General features: G+C 36.7%; 1 pseudogene; it reads right to left on the reverse strand.

Moving 5' to 3' along the window:
- Window positions 1–3,227: 3,227 nt before the first annotated feature.
- Window positions 3,228–10,996, reverse strand: LOC101717904 (importin-7 pseudogene; annotated as a pseudogene).
- Window positions 10,997–11,382: the final 386 nt, after the last annotated feature.

Raw genomic sequence — 11,382 nt, forward strand, 5'->3', positions numbered from 1 at the left:
GAGGTCACCCTATAATCACACTGGCTTCATCAGAATAGCTAGCAGCTGCTCTACTTACCTCACCTAATACATTGCTTGCAAAAGTAATTATTTTAATTTCCAAAGAGCTACAAGTTGTGTGAGAAGAGACAGTTTAGTTACAACAGGTGACTGCAATAATCTGTCTTGGAGAATTACAATCACAGGTCCAAAGAGCCTAAGGAAGTGAGAACCCAATTTAGGATTGACGTACGTGAACAAAGTTGTACAACTCCCGAAATTATAGGGACCCCTATCAACCTCTATAAACTTGAGTCACATTTAAAGAATCACTGTTAAGTAGCCAAACATGATTAATAAGGGATTCAATTATTTACTTCAGGTGTTTGAAGAACACTAATAGGACCCAATTCATAATCCACATGACCCTTCTCGGCTCTCTCCACTCTGCAATTGCTTACATCCTGAGAAAGTTCCAGACACTCTCTGTCCTAGCTCTGAATGACTTTATTTTCCCTCACCCCACTACACCACTGTTTTCATTCCTTTATTATTTAGACAAACTTGGCCTCTACCAACAAAAAATAATTCCTTTTTGTTTTGGTAGGGGAGGAGATGAGTAAAAGAAAGAAAACTGAAGAACAGTACTGTAGGTTTCCTTAGCTCTCTAAACAATGAAATGTTAATCAACTTTTCCTTTTGGAAGCAAAACTGACACACTTGGCTACTTCCACTAGGGGTAAATATTGATATCATGTTTTACATTCAGGCAGAAAGTCTGCACCTGAAGATAAACCAAAAGAAACAAAATGAACAAAACTAGGAATACTCTGTTGAGGTCTTGAAACTTTTAGCCTTTTGGAAAAGGCAGCAAGAATTAATAAGTTACTGACTTGCTGTTAACTTTATGCATTTCTGACATTTGCAGTTCTGATGTATGACCTTATGTGACTGTCAAAAATTACTACCTCATGCCGGGGATTTAGCTCAGTGGTTCCGCCACCTGCCTCGGAAGTGCAGGGTCCCAAGTTCAATCCCCCATACCGAAAAAAAAAAAATCACCACCTCTTAGCTTGTTCTCCTTTGTTTGGGGAAGCTAGCATATTATGTTTTAAATTTTTGTTAAATTTAATTGAATTCATTTCACGAAACAAAAAAATAGCAAAATCATGTATTGAAAGTGTACAGTACTATTTGTTGCTATGTTTATATTGTGAAATTATTATCACATTCTTCCTAGTTAGCATTTGCATCACCTAACACAGTTATCTTTTGGATATATGGGAAAAGACTGAATACAACTTTTAGCAAATTGTAATTTGATGTGACATTGCATTATTCACTGTAGTCACTATAAAATTTATGCCAATTTTTTGTACTCAAGTGAAACATTGGGCTTTCATTAACATATCTCAACTTCCCCACCCCCACACATAGCAACAATCACTATCCTCTCTGCTTCTGTAAAGTTTCAATTTTAAATAAAGGTAGCATTTTCTTACTGGAATAATCTGTAATAATTTGATCTGAAACAGTTGCCTGGCAAGGAGAAGCCCATTCACGTCTAAATCTGCTCTAAGACTTGTTGCCACAAGATCCACACCTAGAGTTTTCCGGAGAAAGCACAAAGTCCACTTCAGGGGAATAGCTTACTCTTCAAAATAATTGCCAAATTTTACCACATTATATTGGCAAAACTAGTGAATATGTGGGTGGATGGGTTCTAAGAGTACTTCACAAAAGAGAATAAATTACTAACCCTTGATAGGACTAAATGTAATAATAGAGGTATACTTAATAAGAATTTTGGATTTATTGAGTTAACATATTCTGCTAAAAGTTGTCATAACAGTTCACTGGATTTGCTGACTATAATTTCACTCCAGGATGTGGCCTACATTTAATGAGGTTAGGATGCCAGAACTTCCCTGACATATTGAAAGTATATGAAGGATTGGAGAGATGTTAGAATTAATTATCATGTGCAAAATTAACCGCAACCCCTTCCCTTTTCATGCCCTAAAAGGACTCAGATATTGAATTCTAAGCTGACCAAATTCTGAGACATTGAGAAATAGATTACTGTAGGGAGCACAAGTATCTTTGAAAAACATCCTTTGAAGGTCAAATAGGAATAGAACAAATGCTACCATTGAGATCAGTTTCCTGATTCAATGAAGATAACAGGATCCTGGAGTAGCACAGACCAAGTGGAGGCACTTGATGGCTAAACACAAGGTGTTCTCCACATAGGTACCAACGAAGAAGTGATATCAAAATATTTTTATCTACAAGGATCTTTAGTGATGACTAATGAATTACAGTACAGTTTGAATATCCCTTCACCAAAATACTTAGAATCATAATTGTTTCAGATATCATATTTTTTGGATTTTGGAATATTTACATATACATGATAAGCTATCTTTGGGATAGGACTCAACTCTAAAAGCAAAATTCATTTATATTTCTCTTTTTTTCTGTGCATGGGAATAACTAAAACTTTTATTAGATATGGTTTTCAAATAACAATAATGTGAAAATTGGAAGCATCAATTCAAAGAGCAGTGAAGTCTGAAATTTTTAAAAGTAGACTATTATGGGACCAAAAGAAGGGGAAGACAAGAATCTTAATACTATTCAATAGTTCCCCTCTGTACACAATGTTGTATATATACAACTACTCCATTTTTATTTTATTGATTTTGTATAATAATGAAATCCCTTTAAGCAACCTAGAATATACAGTTGGTCTCCAGCATGGGGGGAAGGAGTAGAAACACTTGATTAACAGTTTTTTACCCATACATTTTAGACAATTTTTTCTTTTTGCTGAGATTTTAGTAATAAATTCATAAATTAAGAAATACTTTCATTTCTTCAGTGTTAAAATAGAAAACAGAACAGTGCCAACAATAGTGGCTTAATTATTAGTATACAAGAAAAACACAACACCAACAGGTTTTCTTTTTTTTTTTTTGTACCGGGGATCGAACTCAGGACCTTGCGCTTGCGAGGCAGGCGCTGGAACCACTGAGCTAAATCCCCGGGCCCAACAGGTTTTCTTAATTATGCATTTTAAATATCAATATGTGCATTTAATTTTTACAGTTATAAATTTTCTGTTTTAGACAACAGCATGTAATAGTTTTCAATCGATTGAAATGTTGCTTTTAATTTGAAATATTGTGAACACATGTGTATAAAAAAATAACCCGATAAACATTTAAAGATCAATAAAGGTTTGTTTTTGAATATGCAGTCAGGAAGAAAGGGAAGCAATCCAACCTCTCTATACTGTCTTGCTGCTGATTTGTTTTTGCAGTGGTATCAACAGTGGTTTTTGGAAGGAACCATGTGCTTCCAGCCCATCTAGTTATGATCAGATACCACAATCATCAAGAGGGTAGAGGGGATAGGGAAAGGAGAGTGGGGAGGTGTTAAAATATCAAATTTTAAGTGTGCATTATGCACTCTTTCTAGGTGCAGGATAAAAACAGGCCAATGAAGGGGGAAATTATAATTAGGAACAAAGCTGTAACCACATCAAGACATAATAGCCAAATTAAGTTCTTTTTAATAGATTGCATATATAGATGTTTAGCCATCCTCTAAGATCAACTCTTTAAATGCAGAACTTTATATCCAATTTACGTGTTTTAGATACCACCTTTCTTATTTGTTACAGTAAGGTTTTGCATCCAAAAATCCACTTGTACACTGAGAGCTTTAAGAAAAAAAAACAGGAAATGGAGTTGCCATTTTTAGCAGTAATGAAATATCACTAACCCCTTTTTACATACCGAATTCAAGTCACTATCAGAGGTGAGTGTACCACAAAATCACTAGGTACAAAATTGCTAGCTCATTTTTAAATTAATGACTTGAAATTACCCCTGCCCCCACCCCATTATATCCCTTTTATAAACAGCAAACATTTTTGCTTTTATACATGGGCTAGCCGGTTTGTTACAATATGAAAGTGCTAATTCATTTACAGATTTTTAAATCAGTTATGTAGTGCTACAATAAATGTCCAATAATCTATATAGGAATCTTTGATAAATGAAAATGATGAAGACTGAATAAGGCTATCATTACCTTATCTTATTTACATATAAAGGATATCCAATGGTGAGGAGACAGAAATTGGACAAATGCTCATAGGTGTAAAAATTACATTTATCTTTGAGCTTTTTTATACTGTAAATGAGACATTTGAAATAGTCCTGTAGCCCATGCCTATTTATTTCCTTAGAAAAAGAAAAGCTGCCTTCATGACATCCCCTCGTTTCAGATTTCCACAGTGTCACTTGAGGCTTCAGTCAGGATCTTACTTTCTTCCAAAAAAAAAAACCTCACTAGTTACCCCCCACCCTGATCCCTCGGGTCTCTCATCCAGTGCCAGGTTGCATGATCAGGTCCCAACTCCTGGGTTTCTTTCTTCTTCTTTTTTTTTTGTCCATCTATTGATCAATTCGTTTAGAGTAGATAACACGAACCAGTTCTGGAACCACTACAAGGAGGAACACAAGCTCTTCACTACAACCACACAGCAGGAAAGAAAATGATAACTCAATTCATCCCTGATGCTGGGCCTCCAAAATTGAAAGAACTTGGTACAACTGGACCGCTGAATTTGTATCCTCCATGCTTCTCAATCATTTTGGGTTCATGAGCTGCTCTTCTTTGATCAGCCAGAGTTGCTATGTCCTGTAACTGTTTTTGTTGTTCTTCATTAAGACCATGAGTCAGAGCCTGATACCACACAGGATTATGATTTTTGAATAGTTTGAAAGATAGCTTTATATATCTGATACTCATTAACAGGGTTGTCTTCAATCATCAATGATTGTGGAATAGAGCAGTTTCCTCAACATCATCTTCTTCCCAAGCTTCATCATCTACATCTTCACCTGCTTGCTTAGCCAAAAATCTCCAAATATTCTTGTCCATCTTCATCAATATTGTCTTCATCACTCACCAGTTCCTCAGCTTCATCATCATCATCACTGTCATTCTCATGTTCTGCATGGCAGGCATACACTCTTTTTAATCCATTAAACAAAAGAATAAAAGCTGGCACAATTTGTCCAGAAACCTGATTTAAAACTTGTGGTATTTGTTCCATATCAATAAGAGCACAGAGACCCAGAACACACATTTTTCTGTCATGAAGCCCCAAGAAACAGTCAACATCATTAAGCCACTGTGTAATAAAATGATTTGTAACTGGTTCAACATTTTTAGGGAAGCGAAGATTTTCTAAAGTATTGAGTAGCAGGTGTGGATTATAATACAAAGCTGCAATTGCAACTTGCAGGCACACCATTCAAAGTTCATTTGTCTTAACCTCTCGTCAGTTTCTCTAAAGCTGCTTCCACAAATAAGGGAATGCACTGATCGATGCCACGCCCTTTGCACTGTAGAATGATGACCTCTAACAATTTTGCAGCATGACACCCTGCATCTTCCCTGGCAAGAACCTTTTTGCACATACTGTATATCATTTCAAGATACTTGGTATCAGATAGAAGTGTGTCTGTATCAACTGTTACATACTTATTCAGAAGAGGCATCATATCTGTAATCAAAGCCATCTTGCTGAAAGACCTCCAATACAAGGGGCAGTAGCTGCCACATCTGTGGAGACACGACATGTCAAACTATGTGCCAATGAAAAGATCTCCTCATAGAATTCTAAGACATGCTGTTGTAAGACAGTGCCAATGACTTGTAAGCAGACTCCCTCAAGCTGCTGGGTTATCTCTTTATGATCTTCAACTACACTAAGAAGCGTGTCGATTATATTAAGAATTCCCGAGAGAAGATCAGCTGGTCCCAGCACCCAGAAGGAAGCTCCTCCACTGCCATCCCAAGCTCCTAGGGCAGAGAAGGTGAGCCGCATGGGCACCAGAAGCACCCCACTCCCCATGGAAATGAGAAGACACATAAACAAGCCTCAAAAACAGACTTTCAGATCACCTACAGCAACCCCAAAGGGAAATGAGATGGAACACTCTGATACTCAACCACCTGGACTTTCTGAACTGGCAACAAAAGAGGATCTGGGAAAAATGAAATCAGAAATAATTACTCAGATAACAGCAAAGATTTTGCTCATGGTCCAAGACATGATTAATAAATCTAGAGAGGGTACAGATAAAAAAACAGAGGAGCTGAGGAACATGATGGAATCCCAATATAGGAAACAAATGGAATCCATAAAACAGATACAAACAGATTTCCAAGAGATTAAAAACTCCATCGAAAGTCTGCACAGCACAATGAACCAATGTGAGGATAGAATTTCACATATAGAAGATAAGATTGCAATTAGTGAGGAGGAAAAGAAAAATTGCTTTAAAATTGTAAGGGAACACGAGAAATCAATCCAGCAGCTGCTAGACAATGCAAAGAAGAATAACATAAGACTGATTGGAGTCAATGAAGAAAGAGGAGAGAGTGCAGATGACATAAAAAAACTCTTCACAGAAGTGATGGCAGAAAACTTCCCTAGGAGGGGAAAAGAACTTGACATACAGATAAGTGAGGCATATAGGACTCCAGCTAGCCTTGATCAAAAAAAAATCTACACATAGGCATATAATAGTTAGAATTCCAGAAATCTAACAGAAGAATAAAATTCTACAAGCAGTGAGAGAAAAGAAACAAATCACATACAAAGGAAAACCCATCAGAATAACAGCAGACTTCTCAATGCAAACCTTCAAGGCAAGAAGAGCTTGGGGTGATGTATTTCAAGCCCTAAAGGAAAACAGCCTCCAACCCAGATTGATGTATCCTGCAAAACTATCTTTCAAAATTGATGGAGAAATAAGATAATTTGATGATAAAGAGCACCTCAGGAACTTCATGAATACCAAACCGGCACTCCAAAAAATTTTAGACAATATCCTAGGAAAAGACAATGAGGATCACAACCCCAGGAAACCCAGCAGAAGGAATCCATTGGGCATGACAAATTAAACACAAAGCGGGAGAAACCAACAAAAAGAAAAAGTCATGACAAGGCCTTTAAAACTTTTAACTTCATCTCCCTAATGAGTGTATAATTAAATCTTGTTATTGTACTAATTAGTATTTTTCTGATTCTAGTGTTGCACACCTTTCCTTGTGCTGTACTGTCTATTTATCATCTTTTTGTGTCTACTTTTTAATTGGGTTGTCTATTAATGAGCTGTAAGAGTTCTTTATATATTCTGGTCATAGGTTATATGCACTGTAAATATGGTCTGTTTAAGGACTATTTTTCATTTTAATGATGTCATTTAAAGTTCTAAATTTTGATGGAATCTCATTTATCAATTTTTTTCTTTTATACATCATGTTTTTTGTATCCTAGGAAGTTCTTGCCTACCCTGAATTCATAAATATTTTCCCTTATAATTTCTTCTTAAAGTTTTATACTTTTAGGCTCTCTTATTTAGGTTCATAGATCCCTTCAAGTTATTTTCATGTATGGAAAAAAAGGGTTGAGGTTAATTTTTTATATACAGATACCAGGTGTTCTAGTGCCATTTGCTGAAGACACTGTCTCTTCCTCGGCTCTTGAATTGAGTTTATATTCTATAAAATGCTAATGTTAAATAATCTTTCAAAACTCAGTGGACCACATATGTGTGGTTCTATTTCTAGATTCTCTGTTTTATTCAAATGATCTATATGTCTTTCCTTACACCAACACTGCCTTGATCACTGTAGCTTTAGAAGAAGTCTTAAAATTGGGTGCTAAACGTCTTCCAACACTGTTTTTGTTTTTGTTTTTGGCTTTTCTGGGTCCTTTGTACTCCCACATAACTTTTAAATTTCGATATCCAGTTCTTCATTTATAGCAAGTATACACAGACCTGAATTTTTATATATACCTTGTGTTTTCTAATCCTGTTAAATTCAAATACAAGTTCTAGGGGCTCCTAGAGATTTCTTAGTATTTTCTCTGTAGATGATCATTTCATCCACATATAAAGATTTTGCTTCTGCTGTGCCAATCCTATCCTAGTTGTGTCATTTTATTGCCAGACTATTTTGGTTTAGACCTATGTTTCAAAGTCTAATGGACAGATGAAGAATAGGCATATATGCCCTTGTTCCCCACTTGAGGGAGAAAGCATTGCATCTTCTCCATTCATAGAAGGAGTTTTTGTTGGAAGTATGGAGTACATGTCTTTGATCTGTTGAGAAGGTTCTGTTCTACTTCTAGTCTCCTGATAGCTTTTACCATGACCAGCTGTAGAATTTAGTCCAATACTTTTTCTCCAACTAGTGACAGGATCATATGGCTTTCTCCTTTCCTCTGTTAAAATGATGACTTTTGGGGGTGGATCTTCCAATGCTGAACCAACACTGCCATCCCTATAATAAAACCACTTTCTACATACTGCCTGATCTGACTTCTAAGAGTTTGTTTTGTTAAAAAATTTCTATCTATATTCATACTTTTTTCTCCTATTATCTTTATCCAGTTTTAGGATTAGCACAATGTTGAGTTCCTAAAATGAGGGGAGAAGTGTTCCTTCTTTTTTCTGCTTTAAATGTTTGATATAATTTATCAGTTAAAATGTTTATGAGCCTGGTGTTGTCATGTAGGTAGGTTTTCAAGCTAGGAATATACTTTCTTTAATAGGTGCTATTCAAATTCTATATTTCCTCCATAGTTAGTTTCATTAATTTGTCTTCTAAGGTACTTCTTAGAAGTTGTCAAATTTATTTCAAAAACTATTTTTGTAATATGCTTTCTATATCCTTTTAAATTCTGTAAAATCTGTGGTAATGTCTCCTAGATCTTAATATTATAATTTAAAAAATGTATAACTGATATTGTGTAACACGAAGAAAAGGTCTAAAAGAGCAGGAGAATTGGGAGGGCTAGGGGAAGGGAAAAAAGGAAAAGGAAAGAGTATGAGAAGAGGAAAAAAAATGGAAACAAGGTCTTTGCAAATAGGGAAGGGTGGAGGGGGTGAATGGAGGGCAGGGGAAGGGGAAAAAAATAAGAACCAAGATACTCATGTAATGGTACAAGTTCCCAATGATGAATGTAACTGTATTTTATACCTAAAATGTACCAATAAAGTTAATGGGGAAAAATAAAAAAAGTAAAAATTTAAAAATTTAAAAAAAAGAATTCTCATGGTCATAACTGCTTTGTCATCACTTCCTTCTTCATCTGGCCCAGTCTGGATTACTTGGTTAAATGTCATTGCCAATGTTGTGTCATTTCTACTGCAATAGGAATAACCTCTTCACTATATTCACAGATCATTTTCTGAATTACATTGGTAAGATCATCATTTTCTGTTTCTCTTATAATATGAAGAAGAGCCTGCATTACAGGCCTGATAAATGGTGTGATATATTCTTTAGCTTTCTCCTGATTGCTGATCAACACCTGGAGTGCAATGGCAGCTTCCACTTTAACAGGCATTTCTCTGTCATCAATCAGACATCTTCTTGTCAGCTCTAATGCTCTTTATAGGTTCTGATCACTTTTTTTTTGGTACCGGGTATTGAACTTGGGACCTTGCACTTGCGAGGCAGGCAGCGGAACCACTGAGCAGGTTCTGATCACTTTTGAACTTCACTTCACAAAAATAGTGAAGTATCCAGCAAGCCCTTACTCTCATGTAGCCTAGTTCACTGCTGAAGGGAGGAAACACATGATTATGCAACATGTATTCCATCTGATCTTTATAGATCTCTTTCTTCAGAAGTATTCAGCTAAAGAGCCAATCATATCCAAGGGTCCATCTGTTTTTTTTGAGGATAAGCATTTCATTCTGTAAGAATCTGGTAACAAAATTCATAGTCTTCTGCGATACCTCCTTCCTCTTACTACAGGCTGTAAACAAGTGTCTGGGCAGCAGTGGTTGGAGAAATGAAATCTTTAAAGACATCAAACTTTATGGGTATATATTCAAAAGGGTCTTCTTGCCAAAGTTCCTCATCAGCATGTGTATAGCTCATCAATGGAAAAAGAACATCTTGGATAATGCCTTGTATGTGAGGCTTCAGATTCTTCCAAGTAAGGGCATGGGAAACTCCTTGATTAACGTAATTTAATGTTTGCTGTAAAACTCGAGGAGCCATATATGGCTTCTCCTTGTACTGATATAACACCTTCAATAAAACTTGCTGGGTCACCAACAGCAAATACCTTCAGAAATACTTCAGCAAATTCATTATACTCCTTGGAAACATTGCCAGGGCTTCCATATCTTTCAAAAAGCCTGGCTAAAATATGTAAAGCTCACTTCTTACATTTCCACCACGGTAATTCAGGTCTATCATCTTCTTCAACTTGAAGTATTGCACTAAGTACATCCCTATTCACAACAGTCTTCAAAATTTCTACTCACTCTGTCAGGTTCTGTTGATTTATCAGCTCAGTGGTAATGTATACTGAACGAGAGCATAGAAGATCTTGAATCTTTGTTTCTGGATGAGAACAGACTGATCAGACTGACCTGAAAGAAGCTGGATAAAATGATCCTTTAGACCTGGCAGAAGATGTTGCATTGCCACTACCAAAGGACTCCGCTCCTTTGGTTTCTTATATTCATAATTTTTCATAAGCTGGTAAAGACACAGGAGAATTCCTAGCCAACAAGCACTGTTATCAGACTGGAGATAAAAGCCAATCTTGTCCACAATGTCAGTCTAGCGGCTTGGATAATCATGCTTGATGATGTGATGAATACATGAGCTCAGGAGAGCGGATAATAGCTTCTACAATATTTTCTCGAATGTAATGTTGATCTTCCTCTGGTATAGTATAAGGCGATATATCCCCTAGTGCTATTTCCCGATCAGGCCAATACTGTGTTATCATATTGTTCAAATAGATAACACCTACCTGTCTTACAGGTAAATTCAGTTATTCTGACATAGTAATCTGGAGCAGTGCCGAAACAAAATTCAGAGACTTGTGTGCTTCATTGAGCTGGCGCTCCGCAGCCTCGCGCGGGGCTGGGTCTATGGTAATGGTGGCGGGGCCCATCGCGGCGCGGATTTATTCAAACCCGGGACACGGGTGCTACTGGGCCAGGAACAGCGCCACACACTGCGCACATGGACCTGCTGCACTCCGCAGTGGCAACCAGCGCGAAAAGGCTCATTTATATTTTTTATATGCCTTATACTGGAAGTCTCCATCCTTTTTGGCACCAGGGACTGGTTTCATGGAAGATAATTCTTCCATGGACAGAGGTGGAGTAGGTAGGAGGTGGGAGATGACAGGTGGGTTGGGGATGATTCAAACACATTACATTTATTGTGCACTTTGTTTTTATTATTACATTGTAATATATCATTAAATATATTGTACAATTCACCATAATACAGAATTACTGGGAGCCTTGAGCTTGTTTTCCTGCAACTAGATGG

This window comes from Heterocephalus glaber, unplaced genomic scaffold, assembly GCF_053883595.1.
Source record: "Heterocephalus glaber isolate CG9 unplaced genomic scaffold, H.glaber_assembly_v1.0 deba00001788, whole genome shotgun sequence".
NCBI lineage: Eukaryota > Metazoa > Chordata > Mammalia > Rodentia > Bathyergidae > Heterocephalus > Heterocephalus glaber.